The sequence below is a fragment of the Gorilla gorilla genome, chromosome 17 (assembly GCF_029281585.2).
Source record: "Gorilla gorilla gorilla isolate KB3781 chromosome 17, NHGRI_mGorGor1-v2.1_pri, whole genome shotgun sequence".
NCBI lineage: Eukaryota > Metazoa > Chordata > Mammalia > Primates > Hominidae > Gorilla > Gorilla gorilla.
Window position 1 is genome coordinate 104676596 of NC_073241.2, and position 21223 is coordinate 104697818.

The 21223-nt window shown below is 43.4% G+C and overlaps 1 long non-coding RNA gene across 1 annotated transcript; it reads left to right on the forward strand.

The window, feature by feature from the left end:
• The first annotated feature begins 11433 nt into the window (after positions 1 to 11433).
• LOC134757409 (uncharacterized) lies at positions 11434 to 20870 on the forward strand. Its single transcript, XR_010131299.1, has 4 exons — positions 11434 to 11575; positions 18646 to 18720; positions 19633 to 19802; positions 20759 to 20870. It is a non-coding gene; the product is annotated as an uncharacterized lncRNA (long non-coding RNA).
• The last annotated feature ends 353 nt before the right edge of the window (positions 20871 to 21223 follow it).

Genomic DNA, 21223 nt, shown 5'->3' on the forward strand with positions numbered 1-21223 from the left:
ACATCTACACAATTCAGGGTGATTCAACCCAAAGCGGAGATCACCCACACGTAGCGTTTCACTTTGGCTGTGAAGACTCATTCATCAGATGATTAGTAATCCACAGATACCAGTATTAATTATTAGTGTTTTGGTATTTCTTCTGTTTTTGTAAGTATGTGTAATCAGTGTCTCCCACCCCACAGTTTGTGACGTCCATGCAGGCAGGGGCCATGATTATTCACACACCATGTGTCTGGCCCATGGTAGGTCCTGTGTATTTGTTTTTGAGTGATGCAGGCATGGCCACTGTCACCCATATCACTGTGTTCTGAAAGCCCAGGACCAAAGGGCAAGTTGATATTGGCCCTACCTCCCATTTCAACTGATTTCTTGGTGACATGAGTTTTCACACATAAATGGAGTGTTGTTCATTTGCCTGTCCCTGTGCCTGCAAGTCTTCAATCAATAAGTGAGTGTCCAACATGTGCTTGGGCTTGGGATCTTCACCTTAAATAGAACGATTCCTCCATCACTCTCCCCTACAGCCTCTGTAGAGAGAGAGAAAGGCTGTTGGCTTTTGTACCTTCACTTAACTTTACATAAAGACTTCAGGGCTTCAAACTGAGTTTTGCTTAATTCCAGTTTAAGGTCTTTTATATTATTTGCTTGGTGTAATTCAATTTTTAGATTCTATCTTTAAAAAAAGAAGGAAAGAAAGAAAAGTAATCGACTTTTGCAAATTGACGCCCTTACCTTCTGATTTTTGTTTCGGTCTGATATGATATTTTTGTTGTATTTGTCATAGATGTGAGGAAGTCAGATCTGGGGGTGAAGGTGGACATGCCACCATGCCACCCAGACCCACAGAGGGTGGTGATTGGAGACCGAGACCTCCAGCATGTCCCTGCACACTAGCAGATGTCTTACTTTCTGATGATAACATTTCTTCCCACCCTGCTCTGTGGCCTAGAAACAGAAGGTCTGGTCCTTGGAGTTCTTGAAATAAAACAAACAAACAAATTTAAGATGGAGGACAAGAGGCTGTTTCTCCTCACTTTTAGGGGTCAGGCCTTACCTATATTCCGTGGGAAAAAGGGCCTCCTCCCCTTCCTCCCCCTTCTCACCTCTCTTGTGTCTGCCCAGCAAGGCCAGAGGAAGCCTCCAAGCCAGGGCCAGGGGGACACTGGGCATATCCAACAAGTTTACAAACTTTTTAAGGCAGGATTTTATTTATGTATTCCTTTTTAAAAGCTTTATTGAGGTATAAATGAAAGAGGAAAACAACTGCACATATTTAATGTGTGCTTGGTAAGTCTGGACATATTCGAACCCCCATGACACCATCACCAGTCTCGGTAACTGACATACCCACAGCCCCGGGTTCCCTGGAACTTTCCTTCCTCTTTCTCGCTCTCTCTTTTTTTCTGGTGGTAAGAACACTTCACATGAGATCAACCCTCTCCGTGTATGTTGAAGCACCTGATACCCGATTTTATCAGCCTCTGGTAGGCCCGCAAGCAGACTTCGTTTTCTGAAATATGTTTTTGCAATAATTTGATTAATATTAGTAGAGAATAGAAGACTCTGTAGGGTTTACGGAGGGAAATAAATCTTCCAGCTCGCATCTTCCTGCTATTTGGTTACCCTGAGGAGGCAGCCCCTTAGCAATTTCTTGAATCACCTAAAATAGGCTCCTAGCGATTCTTGTGACTTCCTTATTTCCTTAGCAGGCCAGAGATGCCTTCTACCTGCTCACACAGACACCTTCCTGCGCCCGGCTGAGAACAGTTTTGGAGTAGGAGGCTGGTCCTCAGCAGTCCTGGTTTCTCATGAATGGGCTGATAAGCAAGTCATACATCACCACGTCTACAGACAGCCTCCTGCATGCCCCGCGCTGTGCTCAGCCACCAAGAGGCATGAACTCATTTAATTCCCTAAAGAGCCTTGGGAGCCAAGTAACACTGTACAGCTCACTACAGATGAGGACAAAGCAGAGGCCCTCGGTTATTCTAGCCGGGGAAAGTGACTTCTCTGGGGTCTCACAGCCAGGATGTGGCATGGTCAGGTCACTTCTGATGCTGATTCCAGACCCATGCTCCTGACCCCTGAGCACGTGATGTCCTTGACTAGAAGCCTTGACCTCTTTGGTTCTCCAGCTGTACATTCTAGGTTCATATCCAAAACTTCTGGAAAAAAGTGTTCCCCAGCAGGCTGAATGTCTGATGTCACCTGCTCCCACGTGTCTTTGCCGATCCTGGACTGAGAGTGATTCCTTCCTAGCCGCCCTGCGTGTCATGTGACGTGCTTAAGGAAGGAATTATGCACTAAGTGTGACTCTCTCTTCCACACACGAGGGAGCCTCCTGGCCTGGAGTATAGGTCCCAGAGTTGGGTACAGTGTCCCAGTACCTGGTGACGAATTTGTAGATGGGGCAGAATGTGGCTAGCCATGGCAAGTTCATGAGCCACATTGGTCAGTCTGAGAGCCCTCTCCAGGGAAGGCCTTGAAAGCCACGCCAGAGGACAGACTAGCGATGGCCCATCTCAAAACCCTGCGTAGATGTGGGGCAATCAGGTTGAAACTAGAATTGAGGGCATGGAAGTGGCAGGAACAATGGTCTCACCCCTGTGACACAGGGTGCCGTGGTCTCCGGAGTGGGGCCCTTAGCCATGCTGGGGAGAGAACTAACAACCTCTACCCAGCCCTGGCCCCAAGTGCTTCCACCATGAAGACTGTAGGAGCCACAGAGCAAATTGTATGGCAAATGCCAGCTGGTATCAGCAGCGCCTGTGTGGACTGTGGCTTTGAAGTAATCCTTCTATTTTGACTGGAAAAAATTTCATATTAATGTGACATCTTATATTCATGGTCTAGCTCTGCATTGAGCTTTAAGACTTAATTGAATTGGAGGTCTCTGAAGAAATCGCCAATCGCAGAGTGTGAGCCCAATTATAGCGAAGTGATAGTTCCAGCGGACGGCAGCTGAAGTGCAGTGAAAACGTGGTCTGCCGTGTTCGGCGTGCATTTCACTCGGGGCATGGGGTGATGATGGCGCGGGGCACAGATGTGCCACTTCTGTGCCTGTAATGCCGTTATTGATACACTCCGGTTGCCCTCTGACCTGTCCCATGCCTGTGTAATGAGAATGGGAGAATTTCTCATTATTTGGCTTAAGTTCAAACAAAATGCTCATATCTATTATTGGAACCGAGACCGATTCGGCTATATGACTCTCCGTGAGTGTGGAGACTTACTGGCTTGGTGTGAAGATAGCAGGTTTTTATGGATAATTTAAGTCCCACTCCCTGCCAGAACTCTCTACAAACAAGTCCAAGTGGTATCAGCTCCACAAATCAGCTACAGACTACGCTGTGTTCTTCGATGTGATGTTCTATAAGTGGAACGGGGTCTTTTAGGGACTTTTCTGAAGTGCACCAAGTTAGTTCAGTATGAGGAACTGCGAGTCATTTTTCAAAGAGCCGGTGGGTGCTGCATCGGAGCCCTTTACTGATTGATAGAGGCACACGTCTCCTCTAATTCTGCTGGAGTATTTCATTTTTGAGTTGGGTGTTGGACTGGTGCGCTACAAAGGTATTCATCCATCCATCCACTCATCCATCCATTTAGCCATCCTTCCATTCATTATAATTAAATAATTGCATGGATATATGGGTAACAATCTGAGTGACAAATTTACCAAGGAGAGAGGCAAGCATTGCTGTCATGGGAACCAACAATAGGGAACTCTGTGAGGTTTCCCTGAAGAAGTGACAATTTAGCTGAGATTTTTAGGTTGAGAGGTAGATAACAAACCTCTTCCAATATGTTTACCTTTCTTCCCTGACTCCACACTTGTCTGAATGCAATTGAAGGGTGGCCATTGTCTGAGGCACTGTCCCCAACCCTCAATGGCTCCTAATAACAGCAAAGGCCTCGTTCTGGGACGCTGGGATCCTTCTGGCTCACCAGAAGGGCTGCACACAGCTCTGCTCCAGGTTCAGGAGAGGAGAGATGTGAACTCCAGGAGGGCCCTCTATCACACTGGGGACAGGAGTGGTGTGTCTGTGAGCCTGTGTGAGTGCATGTGTGCCTGTGGAGTGCGATGTTGATTTGCTCCATGTGCCTTCATTCTTATGACAGTGGCTACCATTAATTTAATTTACTTCCTATTCTTTCTGTTTTCATGGAATTCTTTCCCATTACTTCACTTAGTTAATTCCTCCTCACCCTTTAAGCCTGAGTTTAGGCACCAAATACCTCTAGAAGACTTGCGAGCATGGTGAGAGACACAGCCTGGACGTCTAGCAGATCCCATGCACCTGTCCAGGTCTCCTTAGGAGAAGGCATGGTGGCTCTCCAGTGCTGTGTGGGCTGGAGCCTGCTTCAGGTGCACTGTGAACATTTATTCCACCATGAATGCATGATATGAGTTTGGCATAGGGAACATGCTGGTCCATGCTCCCTCTGAAGCCTCTAGGGGAGGATTCCTCCCACCTCTTGCAGCTGCTGTGGCTTCCAGCAGTCTTCGGCCGTTCGGTTGGTGGACATATCACTCCACCCCGCCTCTGTCTTTGCATGGCGTTCTCCCTGTATGTCCGTGTCTCTGTGTCTTCTCTACTATGAGGACACTGGTCATAATTCGGAGGGTGGCAGGGCTTTATTCTTGGGCTGCAGGGGCTGAGCATTCAGGTAGAGATGGTCCAGGGACCCCAACCCTGGAGACAGCCGGGAGCCCGGCATGGCCAGAGAAAATTTCTGTGTCTCATTTGCATGGTCCCTTCAGAGGCCCTGGGAGCAGTGTCTTCATGTGGCTGTCTGATTTGTTTTGAACAATATTATATTTCTCTTAAAGAAGCTCTCCTAATAATATTAACATAGAAGGCCCCAAAACTCATCTTGGGCACTTGGCAGGGCTAATGGCTGAGTTATTTGGTAATGGAGGTTCACAGATAAAGAGACACAGAATAACAAAACGAAGCAAAAACACAAAACCAGCTTTTGGAGATCTGCTACCTTGCTAATTTCCTCCTTGCATTAGGCATGGCTGTGACTTGCTTTGGCCAATAGAATGTGTGAGGAATTATTGCGAGTTACTCCCAGGTAAAAGCCTTTAAGAGTGACTGCGTGATTTGATTAGTTTCCGGTGGCTGCCATAATGAAGTACCACAAACTGGGTGTCTTAACACAGCAGACATGTATTGTCTCACAGTTCTGGAGGCTTTAACTCTGGAGTCAAGGTGTCAGCTGGTCCATGCTCCCTCTAAAGCCTCTAGGGGAGGATCCCTTCCACCTCTTGCAGCTGCTGTGGCTTCCAGCAGTCCTCGGCCCTTCAGTTGGTGGACACATCACTCCACCCCGCCTCTGTCTTTGCATGGTGTTCTCCGTGTGTGTCTGTGTCTCTGTGGCTTCTCTACTAATAAGGGCACTGGTCATATTAGATGTAGGACCACCCTCGTCCAGTACGACCTCATCTTAATTAGGTATCTGCGACAACCCCATTTCCAAATAAGGTCGCGCTCTGCTGCACTGGGAGTTAGTTCTTCAAGATATCTTCTGAAGGACACAATTTGACCTCTTACCATTACTTCCTGTTATTTATTTTCCCTTGCTACAATGACCAGGTCTGCCGGCCTGCGGCCCCGACTCAGGACAATGTGAGCAGAGCCCCAAGTTGAGCATGCAGCCCAAACAAGGACAAAATCTTAAAAAAAACTTCTAAGCCAGTGAGGTTTTTTGATTACTTATTAACAAGAAAACTTAGCCTGTCCTGACTGACAGACCAATGTAAATCTTAATACTCCACTTTCGTATTTTTGTTGTTGTTTATAGCTTTGTAGAATATCTATTCACTCACTGCATGAATTCTGTTCCTCCCCCAGCACGTTTCAGGCGCAGCTCCATGTGGCCCTGTGATTGGATCTGGCCACCAGGATGTGAGAAGCAAAAATGTGAAATTTCTGGGTCATATCCTTGAAAAGAAACTGCTTGTCCTTCCCCTTCCCCCGCATCAGATGGGCTGGAGGGGCAGCCAGGTGGCACCCAACAGAGGGCAGCAGGGTAGGAATGACTGGGCAGGGCGGGGAAGGGTCCTGGCTCCAGGAGGACCTCTTGGAGAAACAGCCCTTCCTGCCCTGAGTTACCTACCAACCTTAGAAGGGAGGAAAGAGCGGTTCTCTCGCTCCAGCCATCACCATTGCACATCTCCTTAATACAGCAGCGTGGCTGGTGCCCAGGTGGGTGTGCATTCCCATGTGAAACGTGAGGACTGAATGTGCCCCACCAACTTCCTCCTCTTGGCCAATTCACAGTGCCTGGCATTGCTATTATTTATTTATTTATTTGGAGAGGGAGTCTCGCTCTGTCACCCACGCTGGAGTGCAGTGGCACAATCTTGGCTCACTGCAACCTCCACCTCCCATGTTCAAGCAATTCTCATGCCCCAGCCTCCCTAGCAGTTGGGATTCCATGTGTCCACCACCATGCCTGGCTAATTTTTGTATTTTTAGTAGAGATGTGGTTTTACCATATTGGTCAGGCTGGTCTCAAACTCCTGACCTCAGGTGATCCACCTTCCTCTGCCTCCCAAAGTGCTGAGATTACAGGTGTGAGCCACTGCGCTTGGCCTGCTATTATTATTTTTAGTTTTTCTTATGGTTGCCTTTGTGACTTGAAAGAAAACGCCCTTAAACTTCGATTTCTTGCTCCCTCAGCTCGACTCCCTCATTTGTAAGATGAGGATATTAACACTCCAACCTTTTCTTCCACATCCTGCTTTCTGTCAGCTGCAGTTTTACAAGGTTGTTAACATTTACATTATGTCCTACAACCACAAACAAATTTGTTCAGGTGCATTCCCAAAGTTTAAAACGAAAAGGCTGTGTTTATGTGCTGTATAAATAGCGCTCAGTGAGGGCCAAGTCAAGTAGGTGGACGGCTTCCTGCTCTAAGCCCATTGAAACTAAGGTGAGTCCCGGATTCTTCTGTGGTGGCAGTACCCGAAAACCAAGTTCATTCACCCCTCACCTGATGTGTGAAGTGCCTATGGTGGACCTGCACTTTCTAGGGGCTGCATACACAAACGTGAACAAATCAGTCCCAGATCCTTGCCCTGGTGGAGTTTCTAGTCCATCCTGGAGAGACAGGAATTAATCGAGGTGCACAGGGCATACAGGGGACCAGGGAAGCCAGCAAGGCGGCAGGCAGGCTGTGTGTGGGTGTCAAGGCCAGACAGGGTTGCAGAAGAACCTTGCTGAGAGGATGACATTGGAGTAAAGACCAGAAGGAGACAAGAGAACCCAAGCTGCAACACTCTGGGGAGGAGCATCGCACAGAGAGGGCCAATGAGTCCGGGGACAATGGTAGGCCGAGGTGTCCCCCCAACGGAGCCCAGCGAGGACTGGGGTCTCAGAGCTGCAGAGTGGGTGCTGGAAGGTCACCTGCAAGATCATGGCTCTCTCCTCGCTGCAGAGGGAGGGTTGCAGCTGGGGGCACAGTGGCTGCCTGCGGAGCTGACCCACCCAGGGCGTGGTTCAGAGCTCAGTGCTGGTTAGGAATGGAGGGGACAGAAAGGACATCATCCCCTGTCAAGCCTGAGGGCAGCCGGAAAAACCCAGCTGAGCCAGAGGGGAGGAGGCTTCCGGACAGGTGGACAGAGACAAGGCTAGGAGTGAGGCGGAGAAGACCAGGTTTGCTGGTTCCTGAGAGAGGGTCCTGGTGGCCACTGTGGGGGACGGGTGGCCTGCCAAGCTTCCTGGGGTGGGAATTTGGGGCAGGGCCTTGAGGTGACTGCTGGGAACTGGGAGGGGCCTAGTCTGGCAGTGTGAGGAGGGTGGCTGCCTGGGGGGCACTGGCAAGGGTCCCCTGAGCGTACCCCGTGGGAGTGGCCTGGAGTCCCCAGGAAGCGCTTCAAGGCTGTTGGTGCCGGGCTCGTCCTCAGTCCAACTCCCAGACTCCCTTCTCCATGCATGAAGGCACAGTCGGGTCACTCACCTCGACATGCTACCACCAAGGACACGTGAGCCAGGCATACAGTGAGCCGGGCATACACATTCACTGTGGCTTCTTTGAGAGGAGAACAGGGCATGTGCCTGGGGCCTGCCCTGCACCCACGGCTAGTCCAGCCTGACCCGGACTGGCTGGCGTTTGCTCCCAGCTGTATTTAGTCTGGTTTCTCCTTTTTTATTATACTGATTCAATGAAATATGTTGTAAATGTGTTATATATACGTGTGGAAAATAAGCATTGCTTCCACTAAATTTAGGTTTACTCCTTTGAAAGACTGACAACAGCAAGTTGCTAAAAACTGTATTGCTGCCAAACTAGGTGTGAGAAAACAGCTGACAAAATTATTAAATCTGGAAGAATCCCACTTGTTACCTCTTCCCACCCCATCTTCCTTTTTATTCTGCTCTTCTGTACTTTCTTCCCCTTACGGCTGCTGGCCAGGAGCCCCCCGCCATGTGGCCTCGTCTGCCTTCCTGACCTGAAATCCCCCTCTCCTCCTCCGCCTGTTCTGAGCTCTGGGCGTTGGTCCTGAGGCTGTCTCAGCAGAATGGAGGTGACAGCGGGAAAAGGTGAAGAGAGCCGCCATGGCATCAGTGGACCTGGGTTCCCATGCCAGCCATGTCTGTTACATGGCAATCTCCCCAGCACTTCTGAGCCTCAGGGAATTATCAGAAACATTGGTGTGATAATAATTCACCTTTCAGGGCGGGAGAGAGGACGACAGCAGTGTTAGTCAGGCAAGCTGTGGCTTTGGAGGCCGACTCTCCTTTGAATACTGGAGCTTCCTCCTTTTGGCTGTGTGACTTTGACAAGACACTCACCCAGTGCGTTTTCATTTCCTCAAGAGCAAAATATTTGAGACAACATCACGTCCATGAAGCACTTTGCACTGTGTGTGACACACGTAAATGCTGGTGGTACCGGTGTGGTCATATTTACACATGGAAGAAAGGCCAGAAGGAAAATTCCAGATACTGTGGTGGTGTTATGGCAAGCTTCACTTAATTGCTTTAACAATGGTGCACACCATAAATGTATATAAACTCTATTTGTCAATTAAAAAAAGATGTGAATAAAATTTTTCCCAAATTTTATATAATGAATACATGAATATATGTATGTATATATAAAACATTACTTTGAAACACAAGGAAAAATGTTATAAAATAACAACAGCAACCAGCTGTGCCTGCACATCCATCCCACAAAGCTTACCTGAACCCTCCCTTTCCTCTAAAACCTTTGCTTATTATTAATGCAGTAATAAAGTGGTGAGGTATGTAGGAATTTACTTTTTTTTCCAACCTAAAAAATGATTAAGTTAGGCACATTTGTAAGCTGCAAAATATTAGATTGAAAATTCAACAGAATGTTTACAATACTTAAGTGGCCACGCTGCCTTAGAAAGAAGTTTGGCAAGAAGACATTTCTGTTCATAAAAAGGCTTCCAGATACCTCATACTGGCCTAATCGACTCTCCCTGGATGGGATCACTATTCAAATCTGCCAGAAACATCAGCAGACTCTTTCTAGAGCTATTCACTTTGTAAATGGGAAGTTAGTTCTGTCTAAAAATATGCAAAATACATTAGAAGGTAATTGCAAGACATTCAGGATTTGAGAAACTTGCTTTGATGACTTTTAATGGCAAAATGTACTATCATCCATTGGGCATGAGTTTATTTTGTTAGTAATGCTAATTGTTCAAACAGCCTTAAATGGCTTAAAAAACCTGGCAAACACTTGTCTAATACCTCGAAGCAGATGGACAAATTTCTAATTAAATCTAAATTTATTCTTGATCTCTAACTTCTTTCAGTAAAAGACAAGGATCTTAGTGCACTTTGACTTTGCTGTGAACCCCTCCCCCTCAGCCTCCCCCTCTTGCTGCTTGGAGAGCAGTACTTCCCAAACTCTCCAAGGGGGAGGATCGACCTCATTACTTTTTACACATGTCCCAATCGGATTGGGAATAGCACTGATTTAGAACTTCTGCTTCAGCATTTTAAAAGTCCACAAACTTTAGTCTTTTCATTAGTTTCTTCCTTTTAAAAATTTATTTAGAAATTAGCAGTTAGATTTATCAACTTTTTTTTTCTTTTACTGATTTCTTGGCTTGCTGTTATACTATACTCTCCCCTTTCCTTCTGGGTTTACTTTCCTTCTTGCTAAGCACATATTTTTGGTAGTTTTTTCTTCCCTCCAAGGGAGGGTTCTTAGTTAGTAAATTCTCAGTTTTCATAAGCCTGGAAATTTCTTTATTCTATCTTTATTATCGAGTGATCCTGTGTCTGGATACAGAATTGTAAATTGATAGTGTATTTTCTTTAACATTCCAATGATATTACTTCATCGTGTGCTGGCATCTTTTATATCTGATTTGAAATCTGCCATCACTCTAATTGCATGTAATCTTTCTTTCTAGTAATGTGTAAGATTTTCTCTTTATTCTTGATGTTTGGTCCAGGTGCTTTCCCCACTTGTTCCCACCCTTGCACATATGATGCTCTCTACATAAATGAGTTTTCAGCAGCCCCTATTTGTGGCTGGGAGAGCTCAATCTCAGCTCCTGAAATGAGAACGGCTTCCACTCCTCGTACTGGTGGGTGCTTCAGACCTGTTGCTGCATGGGAACCTGGACTCTTAATTGCTTCTGAGTGTTTCTGGATGGTAAACCTTCTCTAGATACACTCATTTCCATGTGGCTTTTTTCCTTCCTGTTTAAGGAAGGGGGGGCATAGATGTGCACATTATACTTGAGCTTGGCTAGACTTTTCAAACATAGATTTATATGTGTTTTGGTGGCTGTTTTCATTTCGAGGCAGAGTAGACACCCTTTTCCTCCCACTAAGTAAACTAAGGTCCCTAGTCATTATGTAGGAAACGAATATAAGGAGACTCTGAATAACAGGGAGAAGAAAGTAGATGCCCAGAGATGTTGGGACCCAAGGAATGACACAATGGTACATTCTATGGGTTTTCTTTTTGCCTCATATATACTAGACATGGAGCTGAAAAAGCTGACAACCCAGAAATGCCAGTTGGCACAGACAGAAAGCCCTCTTGCTATAGGACCAGGAGAAGAGCAACCTAACAAAACAGAAAACTTTACAATAACTTCTCTTCTCTAGCAAAAGATGACAAAAAAGAAAGAAAAGACATAAACCTACAAATTCCAGAAGCTGCATGAACCTCAAGCAGAATAAACTTAAGTAAATTTACACCAAGACATAGCATCATTAAATTTCTAAAAACTAAAGATAAAAAAATATTGAAAGCAACAAAAAAGAAGTGGACCTTACCTAGAGGAAAGAAACAATTTTGATGACTTTGGATTTTTTTTTTTTTATGAGAACCCATGGAATGTTTTTCAAGTGCTGAAAGGAAAGAACTGTCAACCCAGAATCATATATTCAGTGAAAATATTCTTTAGAAATAAACAGGAAATCTAAACAGTGTCAGATGAATGAAAACTAAAATAATTTGTCTCCAGCAGACCTACTCAAAAAGAATGGCTAAAGGAGTTCTCTTAAGAGGAAGGAAATAATAAAAGGGAATCTTGGACCATCATAAAACAAAGAAGAACAAGGTAAGCAAAAATATTGGTAAATATAATAGAATTTTTTCTCCTCTTGACTTTTCTAAATTGTGTTTAATGGTTGAAACAAGAATTAAATCACTTTCTGATAAAGTTCTAAATATATGAACAGGATATATTAAAGATAATTATAATGAGGGGAAGTAAGGAATGTAAAAGGAGGTAAGGTTTTTATATTGGATTTGAACTGGTAAAATGATGAAACCAATAGACAGTGTTACACTAAGAAGGATTACAGATAAATTAAAATCAAATTCTAAAAAATGTTCAAGTAATCCACAGGAAGGCATGAAAAAGAACAGAGAGAAACAAAAAAACAGCAAGAACAAGCAGGAAAAAAAAAGTCATTCATGAGACCTAATATATCAATGATTACATTAAATGTAAATTGTCTAAATACATCAATTAAAAGGCAGAGATTGGCAGAATAAATTAGAAAGCATGACATAACTATAAACGTTCAACAAGAAACTTACTTTAAATATAACAATATAGCAAAATTGAAAGGATAGAAAAAGATACATCATGCAAACATTAATCAAAGGAAAGCAGTAGTGGGTACATGAGTATGATAAGAAAAGTATCAAATCAATAATATAAGCTCCCACCTTAAGAATCTAGAAAAAAGGTAAAATAAATGCAAAGCAAGCAGCAGGAAGGAAATAAGAGCAGAAGTCAATAAAATTGAAAACAGAAAAACAATACAGAAATATCAATGAAACAAAAAGCTGTTTTTTTGAATAGACCAATCAAATTGACAAACCTCTAGCAAGGCTGGCAAAGAAAAAACAAAAGTTACTGATACTAGGAATGAAAATAGGGTCTTACAAACCTCACAGGCATTTCAAAATGATAAGGGAATTCTGGGAACAATTATACATCCATAAAAATGGCAGCTTAGATGAAATGAACTAATTCTTTGAAAAACAGAAACTGCCACAACACATCTAATATAAAAATGAATACAAGGAATAGATCTATATCTATTAAGGAAATTTAATTCATAGTTTAAAATTTGTCGTAAATTAAATCTCCAAGCCCAGATGGTTTCACTGGAGATTTCCACCAAATGCTTAAATAATTATTGTCACATTTACACAATCTATTATAGAAAATGAAAGAGAAGGGGAACATTTTCTAATATTTTATGAAGTGAGTATTACTTTGATGCCAACACTAGACAGTACAAAAAAAGAAAACTATAAGCCAGTGTCCTTCATGAATATAGATGTGAGAATTCTTTACAAAAAAATTAGCAAATAAAATTCATCAATGTATGGAAAATTATACACCCTGACCAAATAGGGTTTATGCAGGGATATAAACTGGCTCAATATTCAAAAATCAATTAACATAATTAATTATTTTAACAGGCTAAAGAAATCACATACTCATATCAATCAATACAGAAAAATCACTTAACAAAATTCAACATCCATTCAAGTTAAAAAAAAAAACCTCAGAGAAACAGAAATAGATGGCAACTTTTCAACTTGACAAAGGGCATCTGCACAAATCCTCCAGCTAACATTGTATTTAGTAGTGAAATCCTGAATGCTTTTTCCCTAAGATTGGAAAAAAAGCAAAGATATCTGTTCTCATTACTCTTATTCGACATTGTGCTGGAAATTTGAGCCAGTGTAATAAGGCAAGAAAATAAAATAAAAGGCATATAGATCAGAATGAGAACGTACAATTCTCCCTATTAGATAACATGGTGGTCTGTATAGACAATCCCAAGGAATCGTTCAAAAAACTCCTAGAACTAATAAATGAGTTAAGCAAGGTGGCAATATGCAAGATAAACATATAAAAACTTCTATATACTGGCAATGAACACATTGAAACTGACATTAAAAATACAACTACCTTTTCCAACCACCCCCAAAAATGAAATACTGAAGTGTAAATCTAACAAAACATATATAGGATGCATACGCAAAATATTGATGAAAGAATCAAAGAATATTTAAATAAATGAAGGGTCATACAAAGATCATGAATTGGCAGATTCAGCATTTTGAATATATCGTTTCTCCCTAAATATTAATAGACATAAAGGTTTAACACAATTCCTTTCAAAATTCCAGCAAGGTTTTTTGTAGACATATACAAGATTATTGTAAAATTATATTGAAATGCAAGGGAACTAAATTAGCTAAAATAATTTTCAAAAAGGAAGTTAAAATGGGAGCAGTCTATTGAATTTCAGACTTATTATGTAACTGCAGTAATCAAGACTGCATGGTGTTGGTAGAAGGCTAGCTGTGTAGATCAGTGCAAAAGAATAGATAACCCAGATATATACCTCACACAAATACAGACAACTTACTTTTGAAAAAGGTGCAAAAGCAATTTAATGGAAGAAAGACAGCCTTTTTTTTTTTATATCTAATGGTGCTGGAGTAATTTGACATTCCTATGTCCGAAACAAAACAAAAACAAACCCTGCAAACTGAACCTCATATCCTATACAAAAATTAGTGCAAAATGGATACAAGATGGTAAAATGTAAAACTGTTAAAGTTTTAGAGAAAACATAGAGAAAATTTTCTAACCTAGGGCCATCTAAAGAGTTCTTAGATTCTAGACCAAAAGTATGAGCCACAAAAGAAAAATTTGATAAATTGGATTTCATAAAAATAAAAAACTTCTGGCCAGATGCGGTGGCTCATGCCTGTAATCCCAGCACTTTGGGAAGCTGAGGTGGGCGGATCACGAGGTCAGGAGATCGAGACCATTGTGGCTAACACGGTGAAACCCCATCTCTACTAAAAATACAAAAAATTAGCCAGGTGTGGTGGTGGGTGCCTGTAGTCCCAGCTACTCAGGAGGCTGAGGCAGGAGAATGGCATGAACCCGGGAGGCAGAGCTTGCAGTGAGCCGAGATTGTGCCACTGCACTCCAGCTGGGGCGACAGAGCGAGACTCCATCTCAAAAAATAAAATAAAATAAAATAAAAATAAATAAAAAACTTCTGCTCCATGATAGACCTTGTCAGGAGGATGACAAGATAATTTACAGAAATTGAGAATGTATTTGCAAACTACATATCTGAAAATGATTAGTATCTAGAATATATAAGAAGTTTTCAAAATCTAACAGCAAAAGAGCAAACAATCCAATTAGAAAATTCACATAAGACGTAGAGAGACATTTCATCTAAGAGGACATACAGATGGCAAATAAGCACATAAAAATATGCTCAATATCATTAGCCATTAGGGGAATGCAAATTAAAATTGCAATGAGATATTATACATCTATCAGAATGGCTAAAATAAAAAATAATGACAACACCAAGGCCTGGTGAGAATGAGGAGAAACTGGGTCACTCAAACTTCTCTTGTGAAATGTAAAATGGTATAGCCGTTTTGTAAAACAGTTTGATGGTTTCTTAAAATACTAACCCTGCAACTACCATATGACCCAATAATTTCACTCCCAGGCATTTTTTCCAGATAAATAAAAGCATATGTCCACAAAAAAACCTATGTATGACTATATACAAAAGTTTTATTGTTTATTTATTTTTATGTATTTATTTATTTTTTTGAGACAGAGTTTCCCACTGTCACCCAGGCTGGAGTACAGTGGTGTGATCTCAGCTGACTGCAACCTCTGCTTCTCAGGTTCAAGCAATACTCATGCCTCAGCCTCTCCAGTAGCAGGGATTACAGGTGCACGCCAATACGCCTGGCTAATTTTTGTATTTTTGTATTTTTTTTTAGTAGAGATGGGGTTTCACCATGTTGGCCAGGCTGGCCTCAAACTCCTGGCCTCAAGTGATTCACCTGCCTTGCCCTCCTAAAGTGCTGGGATTACAGGTGTGAGTCACCATGCCCAGACAGCAGTTTTATTTGTAATAGGCCTAAGCTAGAAACAACCTAGATGTCCTTCATCAGTGAATGGTTAGGCAAATTCTGGTACACCCATGCTGTGGAACTCCACTCTGCTAATAGGAAGGAGTGGATTATCAATGTGTGTAATACCTTGGATAGATCTTCAGGGATTTATGCTGTGTGGAAAAGAGCGCATTTGTATAACATCATTGAAATGACAAATTATTGAAATAGAGAACAGATTAGTGGTTTGCAGACGCTAAAGATGGAGTGGCAGCAGGAGGAATGATGAGAAGGAGAGAGGGGCGATCCTGTGTGGCTGTATTGTTCGGTATCTTGCCTGTCTCTGGGTCAACATCCTGGGGTGTTGTTGTACTGTAGTTTTGAAAGATGTTGCCACAGAGGAACTGGTAAAGGGTAGATGGGATCCCTTTGTATTATTTCTTACAACTGCAAGGGAATCTCAAAATGAAAAGTTTAAAGACATTTTATTTATACTGGGGGATTTAGAGCAGAATGAAGAGATCAAGGTGTGAATTTACAAGGTCATGTGACTAGAAGCAAACAAACATATTGGTAAAATATTATAGTAAATCAAATTATTGCCTTGAAAATGTGTATAACAGGAGGACCAGCCTATCAGTGGTAGAAGGAAGATGCTTGACCTCTAAGTGAATTATTGCTAAATTATCTGCTCTTGGCTAAGTGACGTCTATGAAACAATTATGGAACAAAAGTCTAGAAATATTTGATTAACAATCACAGTCTTTCCTATATACCTTATAAAAGTTGTGAGATAAAAGAATGAAATAAAAAAATGAGTTGAGCCATCTGAGACTTTTTCTTTAAAGAACCTAGGCTCTTTAACGGTGGGATTCCATTTTCCTGTTAGGCAAATGACATGCTGACTTGTCTCAATAAATATTTTTTCCATTGGACAGTGCTTTTCAGGTTGGCCTACTCACCATCTCCAGGCGTCTCCCTGTGAAATTCAGCACACCAACAAAATCTCCCTTCTTTCTTCTCTTTCTATTTTTAATGCAAAGAATATTATATTTTATAATGAACCCAAGAAGCCTGTAAAACAGATTAAAATCTGTTTCATGTTAATTCCAATGCTTAGCACTGCTTCTCTTCAGCTATATTTCCTATTACAATCAGAATTTAAATATTCTAATCAATTTGTTGTAGAAACTCCTATGGCTCCCTGGGCCATTTGCAGGAAAACCCTCGTCAGTTTTTCCTTTTATTTCTCCTCTGCCTGCTGGTTTTTCCCCTTCTACTTCTTCATCTTCTTTCTCTCCTCCCCCTATTTCCCTTCCCTTCTCTTCCTCCTCTTCCTCTTTCTTTTTTCTGTAGATGGAGATTTCATTGTGCTTGGGGTGACTGATTGAATTTTACCTGAGCTAAATTATAGCTGCACATTCTAGTAATTGCAGGGGGCCACACAGAGAAACAAAGCGTTGACTGCTGTTGTACTGGGATTTCCCAGATGTATAATTTCAAATTGATATGGAAAAAAGCCTTGCAATGCATTAATAATAGCGTAAAATGTAACTTAGTTGGCCAAGGGTGAGCAGAGGCTTTATTTTCTTAGCTACAAAACAAGCTATAACCTCAGGTGACTAGCATTTATTGTTAGAATGGGTTTTCTATTGCATACCTTCTGAAACACAAAATAGGAAAAGATTTATACCAAATCCTGCGCTCATTCACGGCACCCTGCACCGCATACCCAGAGAGCATATGTGAAATGTAAAAGCTCTGGGTTGTGGTTATTTTTTCCCTTTTTACTCAGTAGTTCAAAAAGCAGAGGTTTTTCTGTAATTCAAAAGCAGCCATCCACATCTCAAGGAAGGAACAGGTCACCCAGGCTATTTCTTTTATACAGTGTCATTATTCTCTACCTAGCACCTGACAAATACCACTCCTGTGACGTCAAAAAAAAAAAAAAAAAAAAAAAAAAGGAAAGGAAAGAAGAAAAAAAGAAATCAGAGGGAAGTTATATAGTTTCCTTAATATCTGACGGCCCTGGGCCATGAAAGCTTTCTTTATTTTAGAATATTGGCACGTGTGTGCTGGGCCATGTACTTACAGGACAAAGAGAAGGCAAGTGTGTGTTTCTAAATCAAGCCCAAGTTACAGGAATGAAGAAATTTTGCACAATTATGTACTAGACCCAAACTCAAAAGGTATTTTTTAAAGTGTGGCAGAAAATGTATTTTGGTGTCATCTGTGTCTTTTTACCAACACATGGACTACTTGGGCTGTCCAGGTGGAAGTCACCAGAGAGTCTGACAGAATGAGCTGTCGGTTGAAGCCAACAGCTGGTTACCATCACAGTATTTAGGTAGTGTTTCATGAAAATCATTTCTTTGGCTCTTCCCAACAACTGGGGAGTAGCTTTATTTTTCCTGCTTCATGGTAGATGAACCTGAGATGCTGAGAGGTTGAAATTCTAAGAAGGCGCAGAGGCTGGAGGAAGCGCTGGGCGTGTCTGATTCTAGAGAGGGGTCCTCTACCTTCATGATGCTTGCATCTGAATGGCTCCATCCAATGGCTGGGCCAGCTCTGTGGTTTGCTTCTGTTGAGCAGGTGCTGGGAGACAGTGCAGGCCCCTCCTCACCATGACAATGGCGTGGCCTTGTGTTCAGGAACCTCCCCACCCTGGTTATCTGCCCTTAGATGAGACGTGCAAAAAGGCAGCAGGGATCCCCAAGGGCACTTCTCTGTTCAACGTTGGGCCACACTTTTCTCCCGTGGTTTGCACAAGCTCAGGACTTCTTGTAGGGTGGAACGCCAGAGGGTGCTCTGCAAAGAAGAGGCTCAGTGTTCTTCCTGTCTCCCAGGAAAGCTGGTGTGGGCATTTATTTTTATCAAGCTTCACATCCTAGGGAATGGTGCTGACTTTTCCTTGGAGATGAAATGTAGTAACAGGGGTTGGGGAGCCACTCGGACCCTAGTGTGCCTTCCTGATGTGCTGTGTGGGGGCCTGGGAGTGGGCCAGCCAGCTGCGGGAGGCACTTCTGTTCCTCTTGGCTGTGTAACCCTGTCTGGGATGGGGATGGATGTCCACCTCCTAGGGCTCCTTGAAGACAGGACCACGGCAGTCTCCTCCCAGCGTCCAGTGCCGTCTGCCCCACACGCTCTCTAGTGACCTCATTTTACCAATTCTCTTCCCTGGTTCTACGGCCCTCATCTGAACGTGACCTCTCTCAGGACACAGGGTGAGGACCACGTCTCTGCTGAATCCCAGCCCAGAGGAGCTTCTGGCAGACAGCTGACATGCGGCAGGTATTGGAGAGAACGGGCGCAATCCTTTGCCACCCTGAAAACATGGCTGCCAGCACTCTTCTTATGCACTTGGTCTTTCTGACTCTTAGTTCCTTTATTTAGATTCTACCTTAGAGCTGTTTGAGGGATTAAATACATATTTGAAACAATTGATGGCTAGTAAGTGCTCAGTAAATACTAGTTCCCACCCCACCTGAGACTGTGCAAGTGGGTGCCGTGGGGGACGCTGCTGTGCCTCAAGGAGACAGTGACAGCTCTTCGCCATGGCTGTTGGAGGGCATTTGGGATCTCACCTCTTAGGATCAGGAAAACAGGATCTCTACACCACTACCTCCAAGATCCCTCTTCATTAACTGTTCCAAACCCAGCTCAAAGGTCAACACAGAACTTGTGCAAATGTCACCCACGTAACATTTTCCTGATCACACAGGTTAACTGATTAGCAATAACACAATTCTACTGGACAGGGTAGACAAGGGTCTCTGGGGGTCCTCAGGGGATATTTAGAGGATCTGTAAGATCAAAATTGTTTTATTTTTTATTTTATTTATTTTGTTTTTTGAGATGGAGTCTCGCTCTGTCACCCAGGCTAGAGTGCAGTGGTGCGATCTCGGCTCACTACAGCCTCTGCCTCCTGGATTCAAGTGATTCTCCTGCCTCAGCCTCCCGAGTAGCTGGGATTACAGAAATGCGCCACCATACCTGGCTAATTTTTGTATTTTTAATAGAGACGGGGTTTCACCATGTTGGTCAGGCTGGTCTCGAACTCCTGACCTCAGGTGATCTGCCCTCCTGGGCCTACCAAAGTGCTGAGATTACAGGCACTTTGTTTTAATAATAATATTGTTATTAAATTGCTTTAATAATAAAATTGAGATGTTCTTCTCCCTTTCTCTCACAAATGAATTCTAGAGGTAACATGATGTGTGCTATGACAACAGGCCAAATGCAGGACAGACTGATGATCCGCTGTCTTCTCTGAAGCCAGGCTTTAAAAAGACCTGCACAAAGCTGAAGCAATGCCACTCTTCTCACTGTTTGTTTTTATTTTGGAAAAACAGTTATTTTGAATTAAAAACAAGGTAATGTGTAATGAGTTTTCTATTATTAATTTTCAATGAATTAATACATTTCTCAGTTTTATTTATTTATTTTTTTGAGATGGAGTCTTGCTGTCTCACCCAGGCTGGAGTGCAGTGGTGCTATCTTGGCTCACTGCAACCTCCACCTCCTGGCTTCAAGCAATTCTGCTGCCTCAGCCTCCTGAGTAGCTGGGATTACAGGCATGCGCCACCACGCCTGACTAATTTTTTTGTATTTTTAGTAGAGATGGCATTTCACCATATTGGCCAGGCTGGTCTTGAACTTCTGACCTTGTGATCTGCTCACCTCAGCCTCCCAAAGTGCTGGAATTACAGGCGTGAGTCACTGCGCCTGGCCTATCGGTAGTTATAACCAGACAAACTGAAGCTCCATAGTTAGATGTAAAAGACTGCTGAGACCCAAATGCTTGAGACCCACTGTGGTAGAAGATTCCAGAAAAATTTCTTGGGGGCCACCTGATACTCACAGTCATTGCCTCTCTCACTCCCTCCTGCTGAGGTGACATTTGTGTCATTATTCACCACAGATGCTCCTGACACCAAAATTACCACAGCCCCAGGCCAGGGGAGCAGAGACCACCCCGCCTTTCGGGCCCCAGGAGCCTCACCCTCCCATGTCCTGGAGGTTACGGGTTGTACAGTGTGGCCAGGGTGACATCCTGTTTCAGCCTCTTCAAGGAGTAGCTGCTAACATGGCCTCTAACCCCGCCAGCACCCTGCAGAGGGTCTGCCCACAGCTGGCGCCCTTCATGACCACGGGCCCAGCAGCCCCAGGCTCCTGCAGTCATGCCAACGGTGCAGGTGCTGGGCAGGGGCTCCTGTGAGGGACGTCCCTGTCACAACAATCTCCTTGGAGCTTCTCCTTCTCCCACTCGCCTCCCTGATGCCATCGACCTCAGGCCACTTTCCCACATTTCCCTCTCCCGTGGTTCCAGGAGGCTCTGCCACAACTCCAGGCGATGGATTCTGCCCTGGGATTCCCGCCAGCTCCTGAGATGTGTGACTCCCAGGTGAGGAGGTGAGACAAAAGCGGACCCCACCACTGGAATGTCGACTGGGTGCATTGTGTAATTATGTGTGCACTCACACATGTGTACTCACGTATACTTGTGTGTGCATGTGTGTTGTGTGTTCATGTATGCACTCGCACATGTGTACCTGTGTGTGCTGTGTGCTCATGTGTGTACCCATATGTGTGCATTCATTTCTGTGCATGTATGTTGTTTACTTGTGTGTGTGTATGTGTTGTGTAATTGTGTGTGCACTTGTGTATATGCACTTGTGTGTGTGTTGTGTCGTGTGTGCAGTCTTGCATGTGTACTCGCGTGTGTAATGTCCTTGCATGCACTCATGTGTTATGTGCTCGAGTGTGTGTATGAGCACTCATGTGCACCTTTCCC